Source organism: Idiotropiscis lumnitzeri, chromosome 4 (genome assembly GCF_059441095.1).
Source record: "Idiotropiscis lumnitzeri isolate Australia: NSW breed Sydney's pygmy pipehorse chromosome 4, RoL_Ilum_1.0, whole genome shotgun sequence".
Taxonomy (NCBI): domain Eukaryota; kingdom Metazoa; phylum Chordata; class Actinopteri; order Syngnathiformes; family Syngnathidae; genus Idiotropiscis; species Idiotropiscis lumnitzeri.
The window spans coordinates 17,781,741-17,802,751 of NC_142394.1; the positions used below are offsets into that span (position 1 = coordinate 17,781,741).

At 40.0% G+C, this 21,011-nt stretch overlaps 1 protein-coding gene and 1 long non-coding RNA gene across 5 annotated transcripts in view; one reads left to right on the forward strand and one right to left on the reverse strand.

Annotated features, from left to right (window-relative positions):
• The window catches only part of LOC148338376 (uncharacterized), a 146,441-nt gene that overhangs the window by 88,015 nt on the left and 37,415 nt on the right, over positions 1 to 21,011 (forward strand). Inside the window, exons 2-3 of the long non-coding RNA XR_015842795.1 lie at positions 2,596 to 2,652; positions 2,756 to 2,880. This is a non-coding gene — a long non-coding RNA (uncharacterized LOC148338376). The remainder of the gene's footprint in view (positions 1 to 2,595; positions 2,653 to 2,755; positions 2,881 to 21,011) is intronic.
• The window catches only part of LOC148338377 (glutamate receptor 3-like), a 91,443-nt gene that overhangs the window by 60,601 nt on the left and 9,831 nt on the right, over positions 1 to 21,011 (reverse strand). The window lies entirely within an intron of this gene.

Here is a 21,011-nt window from a genome sequence, read left to right on the forward strand (position 1 = left end):
TGAAGCCGCAAAGTGGCGAGGCAACACTGTAATTGTAATTAACTTTTCGGTGATGATGCACATTTAAATTTGCATCAGACTGGTGAAATAAAAACTTGCGATATGCATAAAGCATTCTAAGGTAAATTGGAAACCATTCTAAAGTTAACATTTTTGTCCCTAATTAGGTTTAAAAAAAAAAAAAATCAAAATCGACACATTTTGCAAACAACCTTTAAAAAACATACTTGAAATACATGAATGTTACTCAAATGTGAGCAGAGCTCTGCCAAAGGCAAATAATCCTAATTTGGATCCCAACTTCAATATGGCAGAAAAAGAATCTCTGCATGTCAGAATTTTTTTTTTATTTTTTTTTTTTACCATTCATAAATTATTCACGGACAATACTGCCAAGGACATCTTGCAATTTTAACAACAGCAAAAACACATCCTGGTTCATTTTATTCACAAGAACTGGTTGTTTTTTCAGTTTCATTGTAGCTATTATACCCACTACTAATCGTATAACTATTTGTATTATTATTTATTTTATTTTTTTCAAGAACTAGTGCTGGGGGCAAAGAATTGTAAAAATGTTGGGGCGTGAAAGCGTAAGTGACCATAGCACGGTGAATACATTTTCATTTTTTTTTTTTCAGTAGACTTTTTTTAGATGTAGATGTTGGTTCAAGTGGTGGGGTCCACCCCAAATTGGCTGCTAGCCAATCACAGTGTCGAAGACTCCAAATTGATGAATTAACTGTTTTTTTTTTTAATGGGCGCTCACGTTTTCCATGGCATCCATCAACTCTTATCTCAAGTATGCAAATGAGAAATCTTTCTCAATTCACCTATTCTTGGAAACTGTGCACAGAACAAGATCTCACAAAAAGTGTGATGAGATATCAACTGAAAAGCCGAACGTTCAAATGCGATGGGTTCTTCTGCGGTAGATAGTGGCAGTCAAAGGGAAGAAAGCACAACTCCCTCATCGACAAGACACTCTCGGCAGCCCCCTGCCACCGTTGTTTCTTGCTGCAACCTTCCGCAAAAAAGTCTTTTAATTTATTTTTTTTTTGCCTCGAGGGAGAGCAGAATTCAGTTTCGTTAATGACCTCACGTGCCGCCTTCGCGGCAACATTTGATCTGTTTTCACTGTAACAAACCCTGAACTCCTTCAGGGGGTTGAACGTGTGAGCCTGCACTTGGAGACACATCCACATTTGTCTGTGCATTCATCACCCACTCCAGTGTGGAATTATTGTGGCCACTGTCAGGCAGAAACGTTTCCATTACGTCGCAAAACCTCGTCCTAATGTTCCCAGCTACAGGTGTGCTTTCCTCGCCTTTCACCAACTGCTGCTCGCTTACTCTGATTTACTCTCAAGTGCTCCCACTGGGTAATGAAGCATGCCTAGCAGCTGTAAACACTTTGAATATTTCACCACAATGGTCGGATGTTGGGAAGGATCGTTACATTGTGTCACATTAAACGGCTGTGTTGAACATTGGTGCCTGATTGTGCCGCAGTTATCCATTCAAGTTGCACATTCAGCAGCACTCCCATCTAAAATTTGCTTTTGAAGCTGAGATGAGTCAGCCTAAATTGGAATCAGTCCATTTCAAATATTTCAACAGTTTGTGTTTGCTACCCTCATTGCAAGTAGGGGCATTGAACAATGATTCAAATTCAAATCGCCGTAATCAGCGTTCCTACCGCTTAAGGCAAGTTAAATGGAAGACTTTTTTGGGACTTTTTAATTCCATTTGAATTCCATTCTTTTCAGTGTTACGCTAACTCTATTGTGTGATGTTACCTCTTCACTAATTATTCATTTTTAAGAAAATTTACTTATTTTGTGATTTAAGTCTGTTCATAATCAGAAAATCCTACTTATCAATTATGAACAATTTTGAATATTGATTAAATGCCAATTTAGGCCTTATTTTTGGATTGATTGTTTGAATGACTTTTAAGACTTTTTACGGATCCGGGCAAAGCAAAATATAAATAATATTTGCATAGAATGGCCACAAACATTTGTCCGTGCGTAATATTTATACTTTTGACACTAATAATATAAAATAATAATAAATTAATACATTAATAAATTAAATAATAATTTTTAAAAAATTCCATCGGATCCTCCAAGGACAAAGAAGTTAATACCTCAATAATTGAAGACGATAAACTGTCTTTCATATTAATTCATGGTTATTTGGCTTTATTTTACCTCAGACCAAATATTCATGTATAGAAAAAAAAAATTGATACTCTTTCTTGAAATACAAATTAAAAATACATGGGCAAGGACCTTGAAAAAAATTATCGCATATTAGATTGCATCGCATTATTGAGGAAAATAATTGCAATAAGTTTTTTTTTTCCAAATCCTTCAGTCCTTATTGCAATCAAACAGACACCGAAATTGCGATGATTTAAAGTCTTATTGTTTCTTCGAGTCTGCACGCAGCACGCTGAGACTCAGGAGAACACGACGCAGCTTACATATTGAGCTCTTTAGCGCAATCTCTTGTGAATGAAAGAACTAGTTAGTGGCAGGATTTGCCCTCATCCTCTCTAATTCCCTTTCCCGCCTATCTGTCTTGCAGCAGACGCCTCGCCCAAGGTGCGCTACCATCAGCAACACCCGCAGAAGCACACATACTGTAAGTGAATCAACAGATGGACAGCAGTATTGTCACTAAGAGCTGCTGTTATCTTCCACAGTGAATGGAAGCCAACAGTTTCCTCTGCTCCCTCTTAATTTAGGCCAGTTCTGACACGGAACATCTCCTAAGGGACCGGGCCTGGCGGCATCTTTCCCCCCCCAATCCAGCTGTCCTCTGCTTATTAGGTTCAGCTTTGAGTGAGGCTGATCTTCAATAACAGATACGGTATGTGATATGGAACTGTACTCCCTTTTTCAGTGTCACAGTCTTATTGTAGTGGAAGGGGTTTGTGATCCCATGAGCAATAGAGTGTGGTGAACAATGTTCAGAGGCGTACTCACACTCTGGCAAGGTTTTAAGGGACTAAGAAATGAGCACTTCCGTTTCAGGGTCACACACACAACAGACACACAACACTGCTCACATTTAGTAGGATTCTGAAATGCTGCCTAATTTTTGGCCAACACTGTGAATTAGTATTGTCGTAATTCATCGATTCACTCAAATACCTCACTTTAGAAAAATAATGGTCGCAACATTCTTGATCTTCCTTCAAGGTCACATGATTTTCCAGTACTGTGCACATACACACACTGCGGGGACTATTTTTGTGCCCAATTCAAATCTAATACAAAGACCCGTCTAATTGTGTGCATGGGTGGAGTTTTCTTTCATTTAGTATTTTCCTAGATGGAAAGGGTAGAAGGGGGTGTTTGCGCCGTTGTGGGATGGAACATAGCCAACTTTTGGCTCGTTGAATCCACCCGGGCAGCACGGTGACGACTGGTTAGCATGATGACCTCACAGTTCGGAGATGCTGGATTCGATTCCAGCTACGGCCTTGCTGCGTAGGTTTTCTCCGGGTATTCTGGTTTCATAGCTGGGGCACCCGTAGAAGTTGGCGAATTAAAAAAAAAATATCCACTGGATTGTCTGCAGTGTTATTTAGTGACTGTATGATTCAAAAACTGCTCTAGTCGTACCTGGCTGGCGCTTTGATATCCAACCTTTGCTGGCTCCAATAAAAACATGGCTAAACAATAACTAAAAAAAAAAAACTAAACAATAATGTGGGAATTAAAAAGTGTGTCTGGAAAGTTCCAAAATCCATTCCATCCAATTCAAGTACTGCAAATCTCCCCACTTGAAGCCAGTGAATTAATCCTTTTAACAAATACAAATGGGCTGTTTGCTTAAATGAGATTATATACTGTTCATCAATCTTCAACCTAATTAACCAGTTTATTTATTCATAGAATAATGGATTAGCAAAATAATCGATCGCAACCGCCGCACTGCACACCTGCTTTCGTCTACATGAACTATGCTAAATTTGCACCTAAACATCATTTGTAATATATAGTAAAAGAAGCTTTCGCAGCTGCTATAAATAGACTTCAAGCACCGTTAGTGTAGCACTGCATACAATTAATGGAAGCGGTGTTATTGATTTTCAATGAAGCCAGCGTGTGCACAAACCTTTTGCTTTCTTACTCGTATCCACTAACAAGCTCCAACACACGCTGGGGCTTCACGGGTGTCGGCATTCTGCAGACGGCATTAAAAGTAACTTTGGAGAGCCCTCAAGGGAGACTAGCGATGCTGTTGATCACTCAGCCTTAATCGATGTGCCATCTTGTCAGGAAGGGGAAAAAAATGACCATTGCTTTAACCAGGCAGCTCCAACCAAAACGCTTGCATAAAGAGCAGGGAGATCATTATGTAAATTGTAAACAAGCGGCAGGTTGTCTTTGACCGTTTCGGAGACAAACAGTCTTTGATATTATCAGTGTTGGGCAAGTTACTTCCAAAATTAATGGATACTCGCAGAATGTTTCTTTACAATATTTGTGTCTTTGTCGAGGAATTAGTTACTCAAGTTGAAGTTAACTTTGAATTACTTTTTTTTTTTTTTTTTTAATCTGGATTAATAATGATGTCAACATGTTAAAAGGAAAATGCAAAAAATTGTTACCATACTGTAGCTGGTAACATTAACTTGTGATGAGGATATTAATTATGTATAATTTTGGACTTTGGACAATATTTATAAAAATAAGATCCATTTTTTATTATGCATGAACTGATATTTTATCCCCCAATCCCTGACTATAAAGCATAAATGAAATTATCAGCATACTCAAATTTGTTGGTAGCGGCTGAATAGCTCAGTGGGTATCACCTCAGACATTGGACACAGGCATTCAAATTTTGGTCAGGGCGGATGGGCCCACCCACCGAAAATTGGTGGCTTGCATCAGGGGTAAAAACTGTGCCGGATGTATCACGAGAATGTTGCTTCTTAGAAAATGTTGGTATGTCAGATATTTTTTAAATATTTATATTTAAAAACTTGAGCCGACATTCTGGCTCAAATCCAAAACTCAATGTGCTGGGTATAAATAACCCATCATTTGCCCCGCCTTTGTGGACCCCCCACTGATTACTTCTTTGCCTTTGGGTTACTTTCGACCCAGCATGTTTAAGAATACAGTGATAAGTAATTCACTTTTGTGCTAGGTATAGTCAAAATGTGTTTGAGGTAAAAGACACTCATCAGCAATTTCTAGCAACTCTTCTGAGCTGTCTTGTTTTTAATTCCTAAACATCTCTGTATATTTTATGTGATTTTAAAAATTGAAACAAGCAGTGACATTTTTCGTCACGCCATCACTCCCGTGTGGAGTGTTTCTAATTCTTAGTGGAAAAGCAGCGCTATGTATTTCCTTTATTAATAATGAGGAAAAATATGCAACAAGGCAATAAGCCGTTACATATTTGCCCACCAGGGAGGGATTTGAAGTTTGCTGTAAAATGAAAAGTTCACTGAAGCACCACTTGCTGCTAAATAACTGGACTAAGCCTCAAGTTAATGGAGTGACTTGAACATTAGTTCTTACATATGGAAATTCCTGGCTGGCAAGAGCCAAGGGGGATATAAAACTGTATTTATGTGTTTGTTTCCACAGAGTCCTGAACTTTCTATCGCCTCTTTCTCCTCACCTTTATCCACAGACTTTATCCTGACCTCTTCTTTTGTTGCCTGTCTTTTGCCTCCGCCATCTGCTCCTGCCCCGCAGCAAACCAACTCTTCAAGTGTGGCGCTATCTCTCTCTCTCTCTCTCTCTCCACCTGAGTGCCTTTCCCTCATCCCTTCTCACACGGTCTCTCTCCATAATATCAGACTACTGCATCAGCGAAGCAGACTAGTACTGGACTCTTGCAAAAAAAAATAAATAAATAAAAAAAATGCAGTGTGCACTCTCAGGAGAAAGTGGCTGCTCTTGCATGAAGCTCATCCCTCATGGTGATTAAATAAAAATGAATAAGGATTGCCCGTTGAGGGAACACACAAAGGCTGAAACTGTCCCCACAGCTCGGAAGAAATCACACACTGTTTAGTCTAATCCGATGATTCCTCGAGTGTCACCTTGAATTTCAATAATAGAAATTACTCTGACAAGAATGTGCGTGAATAACGTCAGGGCGAAAGCCCGCGTGAGGGACGAAGAGATCTAACAACACAAGGATACGTCATCTTCTTGCCCATTCCTTCGCCTCTAATCGCATTTTCTCGACCCCTCGTCTTGTGCTGCTAACTGCTCTTCCACCTCTTCTACCCCACCCCCTTCGCTGCTGCAGGGAACCAAGCATCCCATCTCCAGTTCACTGGTCAAACACACACAGTTGCGCCGCCCTCATTCCTTTCCATAATCAGGACACACAGTAGTGCTACAGGGATGTTACATTTCTGATGCATCACTTGAGCTGACTGGCCTGCCGGAATGCTAGCTCTGATGGATACGCGCTATCCTGCAGGCACTTTGGGTTCATTCAAGAAAGAAAAATCTTTCTTCTACTGTATTTAGACGACGGTAACCTTTTTTTTTTTTTTTGCACCGCCAAGGGGATAAGGGCAAAGGACATTAAATGTCAAAGATGATTGTATCTTTTTAGCTATTTTCTTTTTCATAAACGGCACATCACGGCCTCCATTGTAAGCTTCCTTGGTGTGATCCGCATATAGCTCTTCTACTTGTCCACACCCCCTTGCGCTTATTCCAACTTTGGGACCTGCCCTGAAGAGGGGATGCTGTCAGGAGCAGATAGCTTCTAAGTGCCCTTGGGGGGGTTGCATCGGCTCGCGCCGTCGTGATGTGCAGTGTGCTTTAAAGTGTTAACTCAAATGCCAAAGCCGCATTGAAGTCGCCGTGAAACATTAAAGAGAAGATGTCACTCGTCCTGCTGCATCAGCTTTTCATGTCGGTCTCTGCATATATATATATATATATATTTTTTTTTTTACATTTATATTTTATGCATATTCATATTTTCAGAATTAACTCTGAGTGAACTCACTTGATAACAGAGCTCCCCTGTTTCTCTCATGCTTCCAGGGCAATAGCAATTAAGGACTTGAAAAGAGCTGTTGAAATTTTGTGTTCATCACTGTGGATGGGACAATAATATTTCCTTGAAAGATAACATAGTGCTCATAAAATGTGCAAATGCTACCAAAGGCTGTTGAACATAATACGCTGTTCACTACCAACTAATTACACAATTGCAACCTCACACTTTTCCGTTTTGCTGCAAATGGATGCGAAAATGCAAATACACAATACATAAATACAAACTTTTAATGTGAGGAATTAATTAAGAAACATCGCCGTCGGGCTACCAACCAAAGTCGTACACTCTTGAAACTGGGGCAAAAATAAAAGAAATTGGGTGAAATTTCTAGCGCAGCAATATGTCCAAAAGGCACCAAGCTAATGCCCAACGTGTTGGGTTGAGGATTTGACGCATGTGAGAGATTTTGACCCAATCGGGGTGAAAGCAACCCATAAGTAGAAAGCAATGGGCTACTGGATTATCATAGTAGCTGTCATTAAAATAATACTTATTATTTTCTAGAAAGAAAGAGCAACTTTCCCTTGTCAGAAGTCAAAACATCAAGTCACTTGAATGGTACAGATGGCACAAATTTTACATTGGATGCCCTTCCTGACACAACCTACCCACCCTCCACCCATCCAGCCAGCCGCCAGCAACATTTTCTAGGAATCTTACATTAAATTGATTTCATCTCCAGTCCATAAATTGGCAACAAAAATGCAATCTTTCACCCGGTCTGCTGATTCAAAATAATGATCCCAATCTTGTGTAACATTAACCCAATCTGCTCAAGATTCACAGCGAGTGGATTAGGAAAACACCCTAGCATTTTTTGGGGATGTGGTCATTAATAATCGGAGCTACACTTATACCAATCTATTGAAGGGTTGTCAAAAAACGGAATGGTAAGAACACCAAATTCAGTGATTATTTTCTTATTAGGAGGTTTTGCATTTATTGGGTTATGTTCCTCTTCTGCGTTGTATCATTGTTGAATTACTGTAGTGTTGCCTTTCTATGATGTAGATGATGCATTGCCGTGTTTCCAAATCTTATTGCAGAGACCGAAACCAGATAAAGTTTTATTGTTCCAAACGGTACAATGGAAAGCTGCATATTTGGCCCGAATGTGATGCATCATTTATATTCTGCATTATCCTCATGAGGAGGAGTCTTTCTATGACATTTAGTATCCGATTTTTTTAAGGTACATTTGTCACATTTCATTTGCTCTAAAACACCGAGTTAATTGTTTTTTTTTCTTGGCCTTGTACCGGAATGTCACATCCACAATAGTAAACTGTAATTAGTCAGCCTCTCTACAATACTGGATGAGGTCGGTTGTGATGTCACCACCACACAAAGAATTAAGGAGCAAGAATATGCAAAATGTGATCAAACCAAGTGAGCATCTGTTTGTTATAATTTGAGTTATTAAAGTACACTGCAGTTCTACCAAAACATAATTTCACAGATGTTTTTACAAATATTTTTTAAGGGAAAGCTTATCAATTGTAGGAGTAGCAAAGCATCCACAACTTCCAACCAATCTTTCTAAAATCTAATCTCTACGTCAAAGTACGACCCCGACACAAGGTCAAGTGTGTGGGTTTGTACAGTATATTGTCGTGCTTCACAATCGCTCGAGTTCATTCAACTATCCTGCGCCTTTGTCTTCCGCCTCCGTGGCCCTCCACTTGGCCTCCCGGCGATCGGGTGCTGTACTTGGGAGATTGCTTGGTAAGCAATCCCAAAGGGAATGAGTACCTCTCAAGTCATCCTCTTGTGACAGTTCTTGTCACCTTCAAGGTCTCAGGGCCACGTATTGTTTGACGAGAGAACAGCAAATAGGGCCGAGAGCCGAAAGCCCAGGTCAAACAAACCTTCCACAGGTGATTATTTTTAATCCTCATTTCGATGCAGCATGTTTGAGTGACAGACTCATTATGCAGGAGCAAGAGGGCATAAAGTTTAAGCGAGAACATTGGCGAAACATGATGGCTATTTTCAAACTTGAGATAACGCTGGCTTTTTTTTTGATGGTAGCTGCTGTGAATTTCACTTTCAAGGGGCTTTGATGCATGTGGAAATTTCATGCTGCGTGCCCCCGTCTGCAGCATGTCATCTCCTGAACACATGCAATTAAGCACTATCTGCAAAAGCAGATAAGAGGCGCAAACCCTTGGCCATCTCTTCCCCTGAGAGGCTGGCCGATGTCAAGCGAGCAAATAACAATCCCTTCTTGGTCGAGCTCGTGCTGTTTGCCGTTTGCTGCAATGCAGAGGAGAGAGGAAGAAGAGTGCTCCGGGCCTTGTATCATCCTTTAAAAAAAAAAAACATCTCCCTTCGCACATTCAGGGAGATTGTCACGAGAGCACTAGAGAAGGGACAGCTGCTAAACACTGACCTGGTGAGCATTCCTGCGCGCATTTTTAAGGAGGATTCACCCGAGTATGAAGCACGTAAGGCTTATGATATTCCATAATTGGATTTCCCAGAAAGCTGGTGACAAAGTCTCTCACACGCCACTAATCCTCCCAATCAACTTTGCGGGCCCAAAGCGTGCTCCTCGTCGCATGATGAATATGGAGGGCACAAGCGAGCTGGAAGCGAGGAAGAACGCGCCAGCCGAGGATGTAGCGAAGCGTTCACGTGACGCTACAGGAACGGACAGTCTGGAAAAGGAGAGGCGACGCATTCCGCCGCACGCGGCCTTATCTGAATCTCGAACGTTGGGAACGAGACGGGTCACGGGGAGGTCACGACAGGCGAGAGGAGCGAATTCAACACGTCAGCTGAAAACAAACATTTGAATGCTCGCTGTCACATGTGGTCAAGCCTTCTGTCAAATAATGAGCCGCTTTTGCTAAATCAACGGAAACAGATCACGCTAGGTCTTGGCGAAAAGTGCCTTTCGCAAGGAAAAACAAAAGGACTTGCAGCCCCATCAAAATATATCCCAGTAATTGTTCAGAAAATAATTCAACTTGACTATGGAGGGGAGGGGGGGGGTTGCTCGCTCGAGTAAGCATTGATGGTGATATTTCATCTATAGAGTTGAGCAGCTGACTCGACTTGTTTTGAATTCAATTGCAAACATCAGGAGAAAATACCTGCCATCTTGTTCTTATGCTTACATGGATGATCCAGTGCCATATTTTCTCTTTTTTCCTCCCCATGTCAAAATTGTTTTTCTGCCCCTCCTGTATGCATCAACATCAATTCATGTTGTTTTCAAAGCCTACTCCACTATTTTTTATAAATCCAAGCACATTCTCGAGTGGTAGTAATACTTGACCATCAGTCCAGAAATAAACTTCTTACCCCTGCTGTTGAAATATGCATTGAAATCTCTCTCCATGGCACGTAGTAAATCCAAGATGATATTCCTCATCAAAACATAGTAAGCATAATAAATATAAATAATATATAGCTGAATTTTAACCATGGCTAAAAGGCTAACCAGAGTAACTTACATAGATAGATAGATAGTAAGGCAGGGCAAAATATATTTGTGCAATGTATTGCGATACGTTTTGTGCCGATACCAAGTACGGATACATTGAGGGAGTGTCAATACCATGTTGACCTCTATCATTAGAGTAGATAGGTAGATAGAGTGAATGATCTCACCTGAGATATTAATGTCATCGCAATCTTGGCTAACATGGCGGTTGGTGGAAAACGCTCCAGCCTATTTATGCAAAAGCTTCTATATTTGAGCAAGCAATAGATCTGCAATTAGCTCGACATCCATTTTACGACCTTTATGCATATTCCTTGTGGGCTGGTTCCACTCTGACTATCAAAAGTTTCTGCGGGCCGGTTGCGATGAGTGCAAGGCTGGATGTGGTTCGCTGACTGGTAGTTTAACAAAATACTCTACATTTGAAATACTGCATGGGGAGACATTGTCATTTCTCGTTTCGAGATACCATTGGCATGCAGCACTCATTCCTCTTCTTTGTTGAATTTATTGACTGCGGCGTACTTTTTTGTTTACTCGGCGCAGGTGTGACAAATTGTCACTGATAAAAATCAACTTTTTCAGTATCAAAATATGTCTGGATTTGCGGGCGCAGGATTCATCTGTATAATTTTTGTAAATTGTGCTTCAAGCAGATGAAATGAAAAATCTAAACGTTTTCAGTCATTTTCTTGTACTTAGGTCAATGCACTGCTCTGCTCATCGGGCATATTCCCGTCTCACGAAGCCTTCTTCCCTCCAAATCCTGTATGTTTTTTTCATGTGCTTTCATCCGCCTCGTCAAGTGTCCAGTGGCCTTTTACTTTATCCTGACTGATCGTGTTCATAGCAAATGATTGTGTAATTTTAGCTACTGTTTTAAGTAACGATTTTCAATTCAGTGACGAGATTACGGTCCATTCCCCACATTACGTTTAAAAAGAGACAATACAATTACTATAACTAAACAACAACACCGAAAACAAGACTCCTTCATCCTCTGAGTTTCCCTAAAGTGCTGATGTGCAATTTCCGTGTGGACAAAAGGCCTAAAGACATCAAAAAATAAAACGCTATGTAATCTTTGAGGACTAGGCCTCCGTCCTGCTTGCTAAACCACTTTTCGGTTTGTCATTTTCTCTTTCGCTCATCTGCATGGCAGTGCAGCAAGGACTGCTGAATTTCCATATTTCTGTGGCGGTGCAATACACGTGAGCTCAATGATTCCTGACTTGTTATTTCTGTCCTGAGGGATTTTAGATTGGCGTGTCCTACGTGAGAAACCAAGAGGCTGCCACATGGGGTCTGCGTGAGTGGCTGATCATCTGCCACTCGCTTTCACTTTTAAGTTAGCCTTTGCCACCGGCCTTGCTTACCATAGGGGGAAATAGAAACAGTCACTGCTTCATTTGCAGGGGAAAGCCTGATTACAGCCAGGCTGCAATGTAAAGACAGCAGACTCTCATTCTATGAAGAACAATTGACAAAATCAAAGAGGACGGGAGATGGAACCAGTTGTATAACCTTGAAGACATCACTCGGAAGAAAAAAAAAATCTTCTTCACGGCCTCAATCCAATCCAATGCCACTTTTCATCTTATTAGCACCCTTGCTGAGACAGTACTCTGTCCCTGAATGATAAAAGTGAATGTACAAAGAGGGAGAGAGAGAGAGTGAAAACAGAGGATGGCGACTAAGCTGTAATCTATTCCAAGGGACCAGTCAGTCAAAGCCTTCAATAAAAGCTCACTCTTCAGCAAATTTCCCACCAAAAAAATGTTAAAAAAAAATAAGAAAAAAGAAGTGCAAGCCACACACCAAGTGGCACGGCAAAACGCCACTAAAGTGGTCCATCGTGGAAAAAATTACAGTTATCAACACTTCTCTGCTCACCACCGCACGTCTGTTGATATACTTGGTTTTGTTTTTTTGCACACTGTATCCGGTGCAGCGGTGGCACCCCCATCCTTTTTTGTCCTCCAGAGACATGTTCATTGTAAGACAGATTTTTTTTCCATCTTGATAGCCATAATATACAGTATATAATTATTGCGCATTCCTAAACTTTTTTGATTTTCACGCCGTGACACCATTCACCAGATGCATTGCAGCCAGACCAGTAACAGACACTCAGTTGCTCATCAAAGGTAGATGCTGAACTTGAATTTGGCATGTTCGCAATATTAATTTATCCCATGTACTGTAAAATATTTCCACAAGTCTGCTCTTTTCACTTCTCATTAGGCTGGGTGATAAGTAATTTTAGACACTGACTTATTCTCACTTCAAATAAATCAATACTTGTTTTATAATGAGGGCGGCACGGTGGTGGACTAGTTAGCATGTCCGTCTCACAATTTAGTGGTGTAGTGTTTGATTCCGGCTCTGGCCTTCCTGTGTTGTCCCTCGTTGTGATTATTGTGAGTGTAAGTGGTTGTTCGTCTTTGTGTGACCTGCGATTGGCTGGCAACCAGTCCAGGGTGTACCCCGCCTACTGCACGTTGACAGCTGGGATAGGATCCAAGCATGCCGCTGAGTCTTGTGAGGATGAGCGGCTTTGATAATGGATGGATAAATAATGCTAAGTTTGAAACTGTCATAATAAGATGAATGTGATTTTATTTTTTATTTTTTTACCCCCTTAACATGCCACGTAATTCATATTTGACCATAAATAGCATTATTTATTGACTTATCTTTTAGGAATAAATAACTCGTTAGTGGGCTGCGGAATTAGCAGTGGTGTATATATATATTGAGAGATTTGTAACATTACAGCCGTGAAAGGGCAAGAAACATCAATAAAACAAAAGTATGGCATCAATAATTTTATGTAATTGGGCAAGACTTTGAAAAAAAAAATCACATTGCGAAAAAACTCAATCCGACAGAGTTATGCATAGTGGTAATCATCATCAACGCCCTGTCAGAGTGAAAAGATTTGCTCTTAATGTTTCCTTTACACTCCTGTGTTACTGCGAAACATGTTTGCTGTGACGATCCTTTCATCATTTACTGCTGTGATTAAATAAATCCACGTAATAACCATTTAGAGTTCCAAGTCAAGCACTTTAATAAAATACAGATTATCCCCTTCAGCTTTGCTATGATATGAAGTCAATAATTCCATACGGCAATCAGCCGCAAGATTAAAAACATTGGCAAGTTTAGTGTGAAATAGAAAGTGTGATAAATTAACCCCTTTGGAGGATTTTAATAGTATCAATATCACAACAATGCAATGATAAGAGAAAATGAAAAAAATATACCGTATATATCTTTTTTTAATCTATTATTTGAATTACACTTTCATACTTTTGAGTGTCTAAAATGAATTAGTATTCAAGCATCATAACTTCAATGGCGCCATAACTGCAGGATGACCATCAGGTTGACCATCCCACAATGCCTAAAAGGGGCTTCCTTACGTCCGCATATCTTTTTGACGTACAGAGCAGGCAAAGTGGAAAACAAAGTTCTTTAAAGGCGTGTGAAAATTTCACTGGCTTCCACAACCTTTGGCCCTCTTGAGAGCTATTTTCGAATTAATGCTTAGTCATGCATCACGTGCCTAATGGGAATGGCTGCACCACAATAGGCAGTGGCAGATATATGTTGTTTAAAGACAGTAATTCGGGTGCTGTGCCCTTCATGGTGTTTACGCAGTGTCGTGAGGGCACAAAAAAAAAAATCCTGGTAATCATTGCCGAGGCACAACGTAAAAGGTTTGCCCTTCGAGAAGCCACAAATCAAGCCATTAATGCTTTGTCAGTTCAGACAAAGCTTGACAAAATACGAAAAAAAAATGGCATGTGCTGAGAAAATGTCAGGCGGTATTCCAGTTGAACTAAATTCAGTGTTAAAGAAGTGCTGTCCACATGTTGACACGTCATGTTTCATGAAACTTGAAAAGTTGAATATGTTGAAGTTGTCAAGTCATATTATTGTTGAGTGTGAATGTTTTTTTTTATCTTAATACGGTATATGTTCTTTGATTAACGGGCTACCAGGCCAGTCTGGAGTTTAGTTGGACTTTCCCACAAAAGTCAGCTGGGATAGGCAGTTAAAAAAACTGGATGGATTGATTAATTTTCTAACCTGTTTACTTAACTGACCGCTTGGCAGCTAAAACGAGCTGGTACACGAAATAAGCTGTCTAAAAAATTTATGAAGCAATAGATGAATCCTCATTTTTTATTCACTCTCATTTACCTTCCTAAAGTCATTGCACACTGTCTGTTTAATATTGAAATTATCAATGCAGTTGAGCAGATGGAAATTTAATGAGACTTTTTGAAGTATTTGCAGAAGCTCCTCAAGGGCGTTTGTTATCCAAGTTGTTTGTTATAGACAATTAACAAGGAAAACCTGTCCAGCATGATTCCATCCCACCCGGGTGCAATCACGTTGACTTATTGCAACTCTGATTTTAACACAACAGCTTGGTTCGCAGTTGAAGCAGAACTCCGCCGAATAAAATATATATATATATATATATATATATATATATATATATATATATATAAATATATATATATATACTGTCAAAATTAAAACGTTAATTCAAAATTAATTGAAAACGTTTTTAAAACAATTAAATATTTGAACTCAGTTATCTCAATTTTATTTACTTCAAAAATAATTTGCATATCTTTCAAAGCCAAATTCAAATACTGCACCAATTTAGGTGTACATCTTTTGCAAAACTCCGTGCCCAAGTTACCACTGGACCTTGCAAACCAACACTGCTGGAGAGTGGTTCTTGTGGGCAGAACTAAGTTTTTTAGAAATGTTTCTCTGTAAAGACAGTTTTGATCGTATTCAAGTATCAAAGAATCCTATTAGAATAGTCTTTTAATTAAAACATAACTTCATATTTGGTGATTTATTATTAATGCTAATTATAATACAAATTATGTATTATTAATTAATTTATTATTCATTTATTAATTATTTATTATTAATGAAAACTTATTATAGTTGAAAAATTAATTACATATGTTTTTTTAGATTAATTAGTTACAAAAATATAATTAGGGTGTATTTTAAGCATGTAAAATAAAAATCCCTTGCTCTCTATTGGATGAAACATGAAACTTCCCCCTGCACAACACTTGGATTTGTCATTAATGATCTGCAGCTCTTCACATTGATCAAGTTCACGTTGTGGACATTCAGAAGGATATGCCCTGGGAGCTGCTGTAAACTCAATTTAGAAACTTGTGTGCATTCACCAACATAACAGCTGGTCACTTCCCGTCCACATCCACTCTCTTACATCGCCTCCTTCTGACACACAACTAAGCCACTGAAGTGTCGCATGTCCTTTTTCATCATATTCTAACACTGTCAGGCCGTTTCTGAGCGACACTTTCCGCCGGGGACTCGGGAATGGATTCACTCCAAACAGCCCTTTCATTCTGCAGCTGCAAAGGATTAGAACTCCGTCATGAGCCCAGATAAACTTGCCTTCCTGATTTGTATTTGCATGACACCACAAACAAAAGCCATGACACCGGCGTAATGCGAGGATAAAGAAGGACATTAGGAGCTGCAGCGGCGTGCAGCCAACGCTTGATGATAGAACACTTGAATATTTCATCAGACAGTGGCTGGACTCGCGTACGAGGTCCGCGAGCCGGGAGCGAACGCCCACAGGTTTTACGTAGCCATGTGTGAAATGGCAACAGCACTCTGAGACTTAATCATTGAAGGGAAAAAACAGAGGAGGGACATGGTTGAGCGAGCACATCATGTTCACTTAATTCTCACTCATGGGGATAGTGAGCACTGAGGACAGAGAATCGCGGTAAGAACCATGTACAGCAAAAACACCACCACGACGGCCACATCACATTAAAAGCCTCGACTCCCGTCATACACACCAAGATCAACATCTGCTACACATGCTGACTCATTAGCTCCCTTTGGCCGATCGGATCATGCATCTTATAAGCAAATAATCGCAGATCCATTGTGCGAATGTTTCGGCAGTCAAGCATTGACATGATTGTCACATTATAAAGTCCATCCATCCGTTTTCTAGACCGCAAGCTCTGGCATGTCCTGGCTGACTTTGGACAACAACATGGTGGACAAGTTACCACACAATCGTGCCATGGTACTGCTGTACCGTATTCATATGACAGTTAGATCCAAAAGTAGTCGCTTGCATTTTTTTACCCCCCAAAATTTTGGATTTGAAGTCAAATCAAGGGTTCCATTTACCATTTTGACCATTTTATGCATAGCGCCTCCATTTTCAGGGGCTGACACAATTTTGCCAGCACAATTGTAAGTGCAACGGAACCTCGATTAAACAGACCCTGATAGACAAAGACGTAATTTTGGGTTGCGCTGCTGTTGTCACAGATATACAGTGAAGGCTATATCTGGCTATTAGACGTGCCTAGGTGGCGGCCATGTTGGCAGGGGCAACATTCCCAACAAAATAAAGGAAAGCATGGTCATTAGCTTAGCGTAGCCGTTGGTAAATATCTCAAAAGGGGAATTACGTATTGACTTACTCATATCTACTCGGGCACTCGTCGTATACACGTCTCACAAACATGCTGATCTCATTTTGGTACAGTTTACGGCTGTGTTTTTTTTTTGTCAACCCCTTATCAGTCTTCATGGAGATATAAAAAGGAAGCACGTAAATTTTGCCATTTATTTATAAGAATAATTCCCTACTGTACCAGGTGTTTTTAGGCTACAAAAAGGCATCTTCAAATCAACGGTCAATTGGCTTTAAAACAGCCCGTTAAATCAAATTCCCGTGCATAGCATTGATTTATTAATCTATTTTAAATTTTAGAATTTGAATCTTTATTGTCACTACACGGTGCATTTATTCAATGCTTCATACTTATTCACGCAGAATGTCTTCATGAATAGGCATTGACAAGACCATCAAGCTGTATTGGATCGATTGCAAGTCGGCGCAAATTCATAACTAGATTTTTATTTTTGCTTACGTTTGCCTAAATCTATGTTCCAAATTACCACTTACATTTCTCTTCTTGTACTATAAATGAACTGAGATCACTGAAGTGGGCAATGTTAAAATTCCTCTTTGACCTTCATCTACCCCTCGCCGCAATAATTGAATTTGTTTCATCCTCCTTTGCGTCTCCCACTTTCTTCCTGCTGTCAGCGACAAAAAGTTCGCAAGTCATCCAAATCTTCCACGATTAACAAAGTTCAGCGAGTCGTCGGTTTACTCCGGCGTCAGCATACGAGATTATGTCGAGTTGTTGTTTAAGCGTCCAGCCACGTTGCACAATATCTTTTCAAATTTCTGCTTTTCTTTTTCGTGAGACTCGTTGATTTTGAGCTATTTGTCACTCATTTGAAAAATGTCGTGGCAGCAGTCATGCAGATGTGATGAAAGCATTGCATTCATCGTGGCTCAGTGAACGATCAGAATCACATCGGCGCGTGTTATGCTTCGAGTGACATGTTTCTCTCGCCCACAGAAGGTTTTAATGTAGCGGTGTCAACAGCACTTTGTTCCGACACGCCCTCCACTCATCAGCTGTAGTAATTATCTGTAAACGCACCCCTGTCTCCAAGAGGTGCTGCTCTACATGATAAGTCTGATTTGATAAGTTGTCTTTAATATTAAGCACGCAGGCTATCCATAGTACACCACGTCCTTTTACCACCCCCCACACCCCCCCATCTCTCGATCACTGCGAGGAATATGCTAATGCATGTTCCTACCTCCTCTCCTTTAGTTGTATGCTAGAATGCCCATCCACTAGTCTCACAAGGTTATGATGCTTCAGTGGCCCGGCGACTATGAACTGTCACAAGCAATCAGTTCTGACGGAGCCCTCGTTTCTGCACAGACATGCAGCTTTGGCAGCGTTCTGCTCACTACCGTCTCTTTTGGTACACGCCAGAAACGTGGAGCTGCAAGCAACTGTGATCCAATATTAACTAAGAGAGGGTGCATTGTTGATGTTTTGTATTCAGCACAACGCTGACCGGTGTCCTTTTCCATTCTTGACGATCTTCAGCTCAAGAATTATCTCCCGCTACACACATGTGGAGGGGTAGTAATATACAAATGACACAAACACTGTCCAAGTGGACTGAGAAGATTAATGATTTATCTTTTTTTTATGAAAATAAGCAAAACAGAGAAGCTTTCACGAGCTACTTGACCTTTTTTGGTGCGTTGGAGGAGTGAGACAATTTCTTTGTTGGACCCTGTTAAGCCAACTTTAGATGAGGCATATTCCTCTGCAGGCAAACGATTGCTATATGTGCAGCTAGCTGACTACAATTTCTGGTTAGGAGCTGGGATGAATTTTGTTGAATTGATCAGGACACAAGGGCAGAAAGTAAAAAAAAAATCTAACTGCAGCATCAGTCATCTTTAGAAGTTGCTTTTTTAACTGCTTTTTCTTCTCTGGGTATAAGGCTAAATGGCATCCTGAAATGGAAAATTATCTGTCACAAACAATATGTCCTATTCTCCTTGAGAGCTTTTGCTCAATGAAGGAATAAAAATCAGAAAAGCAATAGGCAAATCCCTTATTCCCTGATGCACCTGAGATGAATCGTTTGAAACGGCAGCAACGCCACCCCACCCCCCTCGTTGAATTCATTTCAAACATGCGAATGTATCTTATCATGCATTTGCTTTTTTTTTTTAAATTTATTTATGTATTTATTTTTTTATATGATTACCAAAAAAAATGTTTAAAGCACATAAGAATCCGCACATATCCGCTTATGGTCCCTCATAGTGTTTATCACTGGTCAGCCAGGTCCTCCTCTTCATTACAAAGCAACGCTGATATCATCTTCAATAATGGAGCCCAGACTTGTGCTGTTGTTGTTGACTTATAGTTCATAAAGCAGCCCATTATTTGAGGGGCGCTCAGCACATGTGCAGAGCGTAGATGGGCTGTCGTGTTGTATCATGCCTACTGATGAAATATGAAAAAAAATACAAATAAATAAAGGTCTTGATCTGCGCCTTGTATTCATATGTTAGCCATGAAGCAAACATGTGGGTCAGTGTACGAGACATTATTCTTAAACCTTATGTGAGCGCGGAGCGTTTGACAGAATTCCATTCCTATAGCCTCGATGTGACCTTAATTTCAACCATCGTCAATCACGAACCGAAAATACTAATTGCAATATATTTTGATAAAAAAAGAAAAATTGGGCCATAAATATAAATCAAATGACTCAGTTTGTCATCTTGTGTCACATGACAACATATTTGAACGCCTCCGTGCAAACAACTCGTTCTTTTTTTTAAAGTCTCTACCGCTTTACCTCTTATTCTGATCTGAGTGACTGGTTAAGATACAAAAAGTCCATTTATTTTTCCTGAAAGCTATTCAGTTTAAGGTTTGTAGCAACAATTTGAGCAGAAAAAGGATGTTTTATTACATTCATCACAAATGTTCAAATTCATCAAAACCGGTGTTCCATTTCTTGCCAAACCCTTATACGCAAATCAGGCTCGATGGTGGTTAGCTCTCCACTGGCTCTTGTGATTGACTTTCAGGGACTCTGCTAGAAAGCATTTCAAACTTGTTCAGTCATTTCATTTGAAGGTGGTGGGCGTCACGTTATTTTTTATCGGCGGTACAAAGACCCCTCCTCCCTAAATGCCGCATGCCATTTCATTGCAGTATGCCCGTCTGGTGGCTGCTTTGAAAATTCGGTTTGAAATCTGCGTTGAGCAAGTGTCAGATACTTATTCTTATAAAACTCTCAAACAGTACGCATTTTATGCAAAAAGTTCAAACATTGGCCTGACAAGAACAAACACAGAAAAATATGAAATTTTCACCTTTCTAGTGAAACCAAATTTATCTTTCCAACCCTTGCTAGTTCGTAAAATAGGAGTTTTTGTAAAGTGACATAGACTTATTTCATTTGTGTTTTAAAACTACTTGTTTACTACTATAAACGGGGACCCCAAGTTGACTGTGAAGTGAAGTGAAGTGTGAAGTGATTTGAAGTCGTAGCATGATGATATCATCAGTGTGTCCTGACAGTCCATCCATACTCATTTGACCATAATCTTGCTTCTCACTCGCACTTTATCACATCTGGCCTACAAAATTGAGCAGAAAGATAAAGGAAATCAATAGGAAATTCAAAGAACTCAAGACCCACCACTCTGAGCGCAAGCCACTAAAGATTTATGAGTCGGCGCTGGGGAGATTATTAAAGCTATCCTTGTAAATATAATATTAGCGGTGGTTTAAAGTTTTTTTTTAACTTACAGCACATACATGGTTCCATCATGGCCTCTCGCCCAGTGTTTGTGGAGGATATGTGGAGATTGAAAGCAAACAGCATTGAGTGTGGAAAGCTGTTGCGTTACCAAACAGCATCTGCCAGAGTGACTGAGTCCAAAACAAACATCACTCCGACAGAATATCTTATCCTCCATTTCACTTGAGAAGGCTCTTTTGATATTTTCAATAAAAATGCATTTTTTTACTTGCCT